The sequence below is a fragment of the Gavia stellata genome, chromosome 28 (assembly GCF_030936135.1).
Source record: "Gavia stellata isolate bGavSte3 chromosome 28, bGavSte3.hap2, whole genome shotgun sequence".
In the NCBI taxonomy this organism is placed as follows: Eukaryota; Metazoa; Chordata; class Aves; order Gaviiformes; family Gaviidae; genus Gavia; species Gavia stellata.
Genome location: NC_082621.1, coordinates 6,791,257 through 6,801,506, shown reverse-complemented (window position 1 = coordinate 6,801,506; position 10,250 = coordinate 6,791,257). Strand labels below are relative to the sequence as shown.

The 10,250-nt window shown below is 52.1% G+C and overlaps 1 pseudogene; it reads left to right on the top strand.

Moving 5' to 3' along the window:
• Window positions 1-896: 896 nt before the first annotated feature.
• Window positions 897-4,777, top strand: LOC132319398 (feather keratin Cos1-1/Cos1-3/Cos2-1-like; annotated as a pseudogene).
• The last annotated feature ends 5,473 nt before the right edge of the window (window positions 4,778-10,250 follow it).

The following is a 10,250-nucleotide window of genomic DNA, read 5'->3' as shown; positions in this document are numbered from 1 at the left end:
TTAATTTTCCCCATAGCAGCTCTCATAGTGCTGTGCTTTGTGTTTGTGGTTGGGAATGTGTTACTAACACACCAGTGTTTTGGCTGTTGCTGAGCAGTGCTCCACAACACCAAGGTTGTCTCTCCCACTTTCCCCCCTGACCTGGGGCTGTCCACCACCTAGGGGGTGGACAAGAGCTTGGGAGGGGACATAGGCAGGACAGCTGACCCCAACTGACCAAAGGCATATTCCATACCATATGACATCTGCTCAGCAATAAAAGCTAAGAGAAAGGAGGAGGAGAGGGGCCATTTGCTACTTACGACGTTTGACTTCCAGAGCAACTGCTACACCTACTGAAGCCCTGCTTCCCAGGAAGTGGCTGAACATTGCTTGCTCATGTGAAGTAGGGAATATATCTTTTCTTTTCCTTTGTTTCCACGTGTGGCTTTTGCTTCTGCTTTAATAAATTGCCTTTATGTTGACCCACGAGTTTTTCCCATCTTATTTTCTCCCCTCCCTGTGCGGCTGAGGAGGGGAGTGATAGAGCGGCTTGGTGGGCACCTGGTGTCCAGCCAAGGTCAACCCACCACATGAGCCCAGGCATGGACTCCAAGGGGGACCTGGTAGTGGTGATGCCAGTCTTGATGCCGAAGCTGGTGCCAGTGCTCGGCAGGCTGGGGAACCAGCCCGGGGCCAGGCGGGGCCAGGCGGTCTCGGCGGGCGGAGCGGCAGCGCCCCCTAGCGGGCCCGGCCGGGGCTGTCCCCCTGCCCCTGACACACACGCCCGGCCCCGCCCGCGGCGGTTCCTGCCCGGCCGCAGCCCCGGCTCCTCTCCCCGGCTCTCCCAGGGCGCAGTAATACACCGCCGCTTCCCAGCGCCACCCCGGCGAGTCCCGCAGCTCTTTGGACCCTTTATGACCCCTCACAACGAGTTCGGAGCCTCAGCCTGGGAGCTGACGGTAGGAGCAGAAAACGAGTATAAAAAACTGTAACTGCATCTCATCCCAGGAACTACATCCGTATGCAGTTCCTGGGCTGAGAGACCTAGTCTGCATCTGGGAAGCCAGGTCACAAGGTGTGACGATGCCACAGGGCTCAGGCAGAACGAAACCGCTACGGCTGCACAGTCCAAGGCTCCCAGTGGCTCACTGCTGTTTGGTGGCAGTATCTATGGGTGACATTTTGCACGAGGCAGTTCTCACCTCTCACTACGTGCTCATGCCTCCAAACTACCCACCCAGTTAAATGAAGGTTGCTTTTAATTTCAGCTGGTTTTCAGACCCAATTCCCCAGGCAATTCTGCTTGTCTCTGGGCAAAACTTCCATCAGTTTTGATTCAACAGCATAACAAAATTGAACAAAACCAACCCAAACTGAACAGCGAGCTTATGTCTCTGCTACAGGTAAGGGCACTTCAAGCTGCGACCGTGAACTGCAGCAGCTGAGGATTACCAACATACTCCCATTTGCCATCTCCGTTGCAGGTGGAAACAAGCAGCAGTGGTTTTGGGGAGGGCAGCTGAGAGCGTTAACCAAAAAAACGTCACTCTGTGGGGACAGACAATGCTGAGCTGTTGGAGCTTTTAGACAATTACAGATCAGGAATAATCCTCCTGTGCTGTACCACGCTTGAGAGTAAGGGGCTTGATGAGATGAGTTCAGGGGACATTAAGATTTTTCCTGTAGGATCACTTTTCCTTCCAGAAACCAGGACCCTCCACCTGGGTCTGCATTGTGACAGGTTGGCCTATATATTTTCAAGCGTATTACTCAGTCTCATACTATATCATCAAGAGAAACCCCCCACTTCCTCCAGTGATGCCAAATAGTGAATTTCAGAGCCTGGTGAGCACTTATCAGGAGCCCATAAAGGGATTCGATATGTTTACATACATATGATTCTAACACAGAAGCTAATCTGTAGGTAATCTGTACATTTAAGACATCCTCTGCTCTTTTACACCTTCCCTCATTACTTTTTCCATAAGAAGTGAAATGTTATTATAGAATTATGGGACAAAAATTTCTGAGACAGGAGTTAACTTCCAAGCTCTGAAAACCCTTCTGAAACTTTGAGGGGGGAAAAAACCCCCACCATCTTTAGGATAAAAAGACGTGTAGACGTGACACTTCGGGACATGGTTTAGGGGCCATGGTGGTATTAGGTTGATGGTTGGACTTGATGATCTTAGAGGTCTTTTCCAACCTTAATGTTTCTGTGATTCTGTAAGTAGATGAACTCATTTGACTGTATGTTGGTGTGTGAGCAGTTGATGCTGATGCCGGTGCCCTCGGTAGTCTCTGCCAACGGCTCCTGCTGCACCTGGGTTCTGCCCACAGCCACTGCAGAGAAAGTAGAAGGAAAGGACAAAGTTCACCAAAGGTCACCCAGCTCTGATTTTCCCAAAGAAATGGTTAGGAAGAGTGGCAGTGAGACAGAGCCGGACTGGAATGAATGGCAAGGTGTGCCCATGAAGAGGGGTGGAGACTGATAGTGGTGTGGATGTGTGGAGTGAGAGGAGAAGGCTGGGGGGAATTTGGAGTTAATGCATGCCAAAATGAGATGAAAGTCAGAATAATGGATGGATGGATGGATGGATGGATGAAGAGGGGACGAGAAGACAGGAGAATGGGTGTGTTACAGTGAAGTACGGAGGGCTGAATTGAGACCAAGTATAAATGCTGAATGCACAGAGGGAATAATGGAGAGGTGCAGGAAAGCAAACTGCTGCCTACAGTTAGGAAGGAAGCAGGGGGAGAGATGAGAGAGGTGTCTCAGAGAGTAGGAAGAGGCATTAGAGCTGGTAGGGGCCTGGAGAGATGGGTAAAAAGAGGGGTGGATGGACGGATGAAGGCAGGACAAGCAGAGAGCGAGAGTGGATGTTACAGTGAAAGAGGGCTGAAATGAGGGCAATACTAACTGCTAAATTCACAGAGAAGAATGGGTGCATGGAAAGGCAGGCGTACATGCAAGCAAACTTGTAATGGTAGAGATGATGGGAATGAAGGAGACTACCTGGAGGGGACTCAAGAGAGCTGGGAAAGGGGGACGAGAGATGGTAGAAAGAAAAAAGAGAGGGAAGAGTTTGTGGCAGGCCCACTGGAGAACATATGTCTGGGCAAGACATATCTGCTCTATTGGGCCTTGCACTAAAGGCTTGAGAGGCCTGTACATTAGCATGAGTAGCTGCTGCAAGGGAATCTGCTGGAGTGCCCTGTGTCAGCCTGTGCTGCACGTTGGTGGGTGTTACGGCAGAAATAACCTTTGAGTGTTCGAGAAGACGTACTTTTCTTTTTTTGTGTAACACAAAATAAAAGGCACCATGGCATGGGAGGGAAGCAGAAGCTCTCCCTGGACAGGATCTGTGCAGTGTGTCTTGGGAAAATTTACCTGGGTCCATCTGATGCTGCACAAGCACAGGTTTCCCAGCATCTGAGGGGATGTAAGGTTTACTCACTAACTATATTCGTCTTTTTATTCTATCTTACTAAATCAGACATTTTATTCTGTCGTTTCCTGTCAGGTCTTTCTTTCTGAGATCTGAAAAGGATTCTGCACCACATCTTGCCCCATGCTGCCTCCCTGGTGTAGAACAGGACTAGGCAAAACCAGCCAGCAGAATTTTCCTGGAAGCAGATTTAGGTGGGATACAGTCAAACCCAGGAGCCAGGCCGCTTCTTGGCAACAGGGTGATAAAGAGCCCCAAAGGAGTCACCCAGGCTGACATCATTTGCCTTTACAGGACTCCTCCAGCATGTGAGATGAGTCCTCTGCCCATGCTGACATGTTTTGCTCCAGAAATGCTTGGACCTCTCATCCTGTCACGGAAAAACTGCCTTCAGCGGGGAATGTGCCTGGCATAAAGAGGAAATGAGATGACAGCAATTCAGGAAGCCAAAACACAGCCCATAGCATTAGCTGGGATGTTTTGCATTCAGGGTGAGCTTGTCAGAAAATAATCACCTCCACAAGGAATGCCTCTGGCAGCCTGGGGCAGTAAAGGGCCATGATAAAAGCCAGCCCAGCTCCTTGCTCTCTCATCCACTTCTCTTGCCTCCTTCTCCTTGGGAGTCAGGTGAGTCTGAAGCCCCTTCTCCTTCTCTGCTGTCTCTAAAAGGAGGTCTCACCTCAGTGGACCTCTCAGCTGATTCCAGATTTGTTCTATGCCAGATCTTGGGGCTGCTTGTCATGGGAGAGGGAAGTGGGGAGAAGGTTAGACATGGAGGGAAGCTGGGACTGTACTGAGGTGGCTTCTGGACTCAGGGGCTAGGCAGTAGCCGCATAGGAGCTGCTTGCTCTCTTTGGGCCCTGTCAGGATGAGGCCAAGAAGCCCCCATACATCTCTGCACAACCTCCAGCTTTCCCGGCCCTGCATGTTCTTTGGTTCCCTCATGGTGTCGTGACAGGCTGCTCCTCACGCATGCCCATGTTTTCCTTCCTCCCTGCCCTCTCTCCCAGGTGCACCTCAGGCCCCAAGACATGTCCTGCTATGACCAGTGCCGGCCCTGCCAGCCCTGCCAGCCCTGCGGCCCAACCCCGCTGGCCAACAGCTGCAATGAGCCCTGTGTCAGGCAGTGCCAGAACTCCACCGTCGTCATCCAGCCCTCTCCCGTGGTGGTGACCCTGCCTGGTCCCATCCTCAGCTCCTTCCCGCAGAACACCGTTGTGGGATCCTCCACCTCCGCTGCTGTTGGCAGCATCCTCAGCTGTGATGGAGTGCCCATCACCTCTGGCTGCTGTGACCTCTCCTGCATCACTAGCCGCTACTGCGGCAGGAGGTGCCCCCCCTGCTAAAGATGCTGGCAACGGCCTCAGATAAGGACCCCCAGGAACTCAGAAAATGCTGCTTGACACAGGATCATACTCTGTGCCATTGTTTTAGGAGCAGCTGACCATCTCTGGCTTGTCCTGCAAGGGCAGACTGGAAGGGGCCAGCCTGGGCCTTCTGAAAACATGGCCAATGTCTAACTTTCCTGTCTTCCAATCACCCTTTTTCTCTCTTTTCTTTGTATTCTTCTGCTCCCCTCAGAGCTTGCTGTGAAGACCCCAGAAACCAGCCTGGAGTCACCTGCCTCTTTCTGTGAGGCATTTCGACAGATGCCTTGTGGCAACTCTGCCACAGGGAAAGGAGAACAGAGTCTTGACTGCTCCTGCCCCTCACTCAGGGCCTCCACCTGGGCTGACCTCATTTCCCTCTTTCGACTCATTAAAAAGTTTTTGCAACCCTGCCTGTGTTCCTTAGGTGGTCTTTCCATCTGCACACTGACTGCTGAGGGAGAAAGACCTTGCTTTGGAGGGGCATTAGTTGGGGGCACAGGAGGACCCTTCATCACTCCTAGTGACATTGGAGGGTGGAACAAACTGCAGTGAGTCCTCTTTCAGGGACTGCCTCTTGAAGCTGAGGAAGACATCCCCAGTTACTCTACTGCCCATGGCCATCAGTCCTTGCCTTGCTGCGTCTCTGCTCAGAAATAGCCCCCTGGCCCTGGAGCACATCATATGAACAGGAATCCTGACAACTGCTGTCTTCCAGAGAGGAACTGTGAGCATGTGGGAGGCCCCAGGGAGGTCAGCAGTCCCACAAGCCCTTGGGGAAAAGTGGTGCTCTTGCTTTGGCTGGAGCTGTGCTGGGCAAGGAGGCTCAGAAAACTATGTTGCCAAAGGATGGCTGGATTTGAGAACGGGTAAATAGCCTTGGGGATGGCCCACAGTCCCTACTCCACCTGCCCCTCCCCTCCATCACCCGATTTTGGGGCTATGGCCTGCATGCCTGGGCATGGGCAGCAGGGACAGCTTCCCCATGCAGCCCTACCACCCTTCAGCACAGCATCTGGCATTGCCACCTGTTGACTACCTGTGTAAGGCTGAGGTGTTCACAAGTTAGTATTGGTATCAGCTACAGCAGGCCACACGCTGGAGTCCCCTGTCCCTTTGAATGCCACACCCCCTTGGGTGAAGGCATCCCTGGGACTGTGACTGGTGCCCAAACACACAACCCTGCTCTGTGCTGCCTTGTCTTCCCCAGGCACAGCTTTGCTGAGGCCCAGGACCTCTACAGCCCCACAAGTGCCACAACCCAGCTCCGGTCCAGAAGAGTGCTGTGTGAAAGGAGATACCCCCAGCTCTGTGGAGACATTGCAGTGACACTGCACTCAGCAGGATCCATGAGCTGTCCCTGAATGGCACAGCGCACGCACCAGCCCAACCAGAGTGCACACGTTGGGGTGCCTTCCCCCAGGTACCAAGCTCCTTCAGAGCCCTGAGGCTGAAGAGGCCCTTGTGCTCCACACAGCACCATTGCTTCCCACACACACGCCAGGGCCTTCCCACATCTGCAGACTCTGGGACCCTGTGGTGTGGGGGTTTTCCCTCACACTGACCCAACTATGCGGTCAGCACTACAGGACCAGCATGGAGGCCAGGGTCATTCCTGCATGGGGCGAGGATGGGGGTGCACTGCTCCCCAGGCCAGGTTCTGTGGGCGTCGATGCTGAGTCAGGTGGTAACACAGCAGCAATGAGCATTAGGACCAAGCCCACGTAGACCCAGTGCAACCATGGGTCCCAGCTCTGGCTTGCCGCCTGGCTCAGCGTCTCTATGAGAGCTCAGGCCTAGTGTAGGCCTGCCCCAGCTCTGCCCTATCTGTGCCTGTGTCTGGCCTGGGCTACTGTTGTCTTCCTGGCCTGGCCAGGCTCCTAGATAGTCCTGGTAGTCACTGGGTGGAGCCTTCACCTCATCCTCTCTTGAGTCCGGCCTTGGTCTGCACCACAGCCCCAGCTGTGACCCTGGCACTGACACCTCCCACACATCTGTTGCCTAGATTATGGCAATAATCAATAGATGCTTCTGGGGTGGAATTGTCTGCTCTCTAAGATAGAAGTCTGAGATGGACCAGCTCTCTTGTTTTTTCTAACCACAGCCCTACACCAGGGAAACATTTCTAGGCACTTACCCGGGCAACTAGGCTCCCTAGGGCCTATGTTTCCCCAAGACCGGTGAGCGTGGTGGTGAATACGCATCCACATCACCAGCCTGGAGAGCAACGGCTTGCAAGTTTCTTGGCACATCAGAACCACACAGAGTTTTTTGACTCCTGTGGATACCCTCCAAACAGTGCTCTCTTTCCTGAAGGCATCATGGCCCATTTAAAACACAATGCTATGGTTCTTGCTTTCCAGAGGAAGCAACAGCAGTATCCCCCCTCCATGGCCTGAGGGGGGATCATGGTGTCTTTGTCATACATCACCATAACAAGGGATTAACTTTTGAACAGGTTTCAAAACTGTAGTCTAACAATCCAGTACAAAATGATCAGATGCAGATGCATTTTGTGAAATATGAAGATGGAGTTTTCCCCATGACCACAGCTACTCAAAATACATTTCAAAAGACCCAGACAGGCATCTCTTGCAGCAATTTTCATAAACGTATTCTGTAAATAAAGCTTACAGCTCAACTGTAAGGCTGAGTGTGTGCTCTTTAAGCTCAGTCCACCCCAACCCAACCAAACATGTTTTTTAAATGGACACTACACACAGTAAAGTTTAAAGACTGTATGAGTATAAATCCCCATGGCAGAGGGGGTTGGACTGGATGATCTTTTAAAGGTCCCTTCCAACATAAACCATCCTATGATTCCATGATTCTATGAATATTTTCATTTCAACAGTAGTTTTTTGGTTTTTTTTTTATTTTCATTTCACAGGAGTTTTACAGATCTTCCTCTTCCTAGCTGCTGTCTGTGCTGTCTCAGCCCTCCTCAGGCACTTCGAGCTGTTTCCAGAGACCCCGGTTGTTGTATGACCTGTGACAGAAGACAGGACATTCATCACAGACGTGGCTTTCAGAAAAACATTCCAGCCTTCAGGTCTTGTCAGGTGGGCCACAAGTCTGAAGGACACATTGGACTAAATCAAGAAAGCTGGACCCCTTTATACCATCTCCTTTGTACACAAAACTTCCCTGGTTTTCCCAGCAAGAAATATGCTTGGGCTGCCCTAATTTACCTAGGAGCATTTGTGCATTCTCCCAGTACCATGGATGCACATTATCCGGAGCTTTCTGATCAACAGAGTCCTCAGGAGTCTGCAGCGGCTTTTCCACCTCTGTCTTGTTTTCTGCTGGAAAAGAGGAATTATTTTCCCCCGTTCCTGATCATGCTGCTTCTTGTGTACCAAGAATTTCTGAAGAGCAGCCGTACACCCCTTAGCTTTCTTGTAGGCCATCAAACCTGCTTTGTGGAGAATGTCCCTCATTTCAGCATCCAAAGAGTGGACCATATCAGCCCTCATGACTGCCCTGGGTAATGGCAGCACCTGTAGCAGCTTGAACTAATTTGTAGGCACCAGATACATCTTTTCCACATAGTTCATCCCTTCTTTAGCAAAAGCCCCATGCTGAGCAGAGGATCATGCTGCCATCCAGAGGGACCTCAAGAGGCTGCAGAAATGAGCTGACAGTACCCTCCTGCAACTCAACAAGGGGAAGGGCAAAGTCCTACTCCTGGGGATGAACAACCCCATGCATCAGTACATGGTGGGGACCGCCCAGCTGTAAAGCAGCTTTGCAGGAAATGACCTGGGTTGTCCTGCTGGACACCAAGTTGACAATGAGCCAGCAATGTGCCCTTGCCCCAGTGTTCTGGGCTGCACTGGGAGGAGTGCTGTCAGAAGGTTGAGGAAGATGATCGTTCCCCTCAACTCAGCACTGGTGAGGCCACTCCTGGAGTACTGGTTCCAAATCTAGACTCCCCAGTTCAAGGGAGCTATGAAAGTACTGGAGAGAATCCAATGAAGGGGCACAAAGATGATGAATGAACTGAAGCATCTCTCCTATGAGGAAAGGCTGAGAGATCTGGGACTCTTCAGCACAGAGAAGGGAGGGGGCGGGGCGAGGGTGGTGGGAGGAATCTTATCAGCATATATAAATACCTGAAGGGAGGGTGTGGTGGGTTGACTCTGGCTGGATGCCAAGTGCCCACCAAAGCTGCTCTATCACTCCCCCTCCTCAGCTGGACCCAGGAGAGAAAATATAATGAAAGGCTTGTGGGTCGAGATAAGTGACAGGGAGAGATCACTCACCCATTACCATCACGGGCAAACCAGACTCGACTTGGGGAAATCAGTTAAAATTTATTACCAATCATATCAGAGTAGGCTAATGAGAAATAAACCAAATCTTAAAACACCTTCCCCTCACCCCTCCCTTCCTCTGGGGCTCAACTTCACTCCCCATTTTCACTACCTCCTCCCCTCTAGTGGCACAGGGGTACAGGGAATGGGGGGTGCGGTCCGTGCATCACACGTTGTTTCTGCCGCTCCTTCCTCCTCATGCTCTTCCCCTGCTCCAGGGGTGGGGTCTCTCCCACTGGAGACAGTTCTCCACAAACTTCTCCAACATGAGTCCTTCCCATGGGCTGCAGTTCTTCATGAAATGCTCCAGCATGGGTCCTTTCCATGGAGTGCAGTCCTTCAGGAACAGAATGCTCCAGCATGGGTCCCCCATGGGGTCACAAGTCCTACCAGAAAACCTGCTCCAGTGTGGGCTCCAGTCCATGGGGTCACAGGTGCTACCAGGAGCCTGCTCCAGTGCGGGATCTCCACAGGATCACAGCCTCCTTTGGGTCCATCCACCTGCTCTGGCGTGGGGTCCTTCATGGGCTGCAGGTGGATATCTGCTCCACCGTTATCCTGCATGGGCTGCAGGGGGACAGCCTGCCTCACCATGGTCTTCACCATGGGCTGCAGGGGAATCTCTGCTTGAGTGCCTGGAGCACCTTCTCCCCCTCTTTCTTCACTGACCTTGGTGCCTGCATAATTGTTTCGCTCACATATTCTCACTCCTCTCCTCCGGCTGTTTCTGTTCCCCTTTCTTAAATACCCCAGAGGCGTTACCACTGTCGCTGATTGGCTCAGCCTTGGCCAGTGGTGGGTCCATCTTGGAGCTGTCCGACATTGGCTCTATCGGACACAGGCTGAAACACAGCAGGCTCTGTCTGAAACATCAGGAAACACTTGTTTACTGGCTAGGGAGACCGCGCACTGACACGCTTTGCCCAGAGAGGTTGTGGCTTCTCCCTCCTTGGAGAGGTCCAAAAGGCATATGGACAGCTTTAGGAGGAAGAGAATTGAAACCCAGCAGTGCAGCCCACCTGATTGGGAAGCTGGCCACAATTGAACACTGGAGCAGGTTGGGAGGGATGGAGGGACACCTTCACACAGGGAAGCCCTTGCAGAGGGATCTGGACAGGCTGGATGGATGGGCCCAG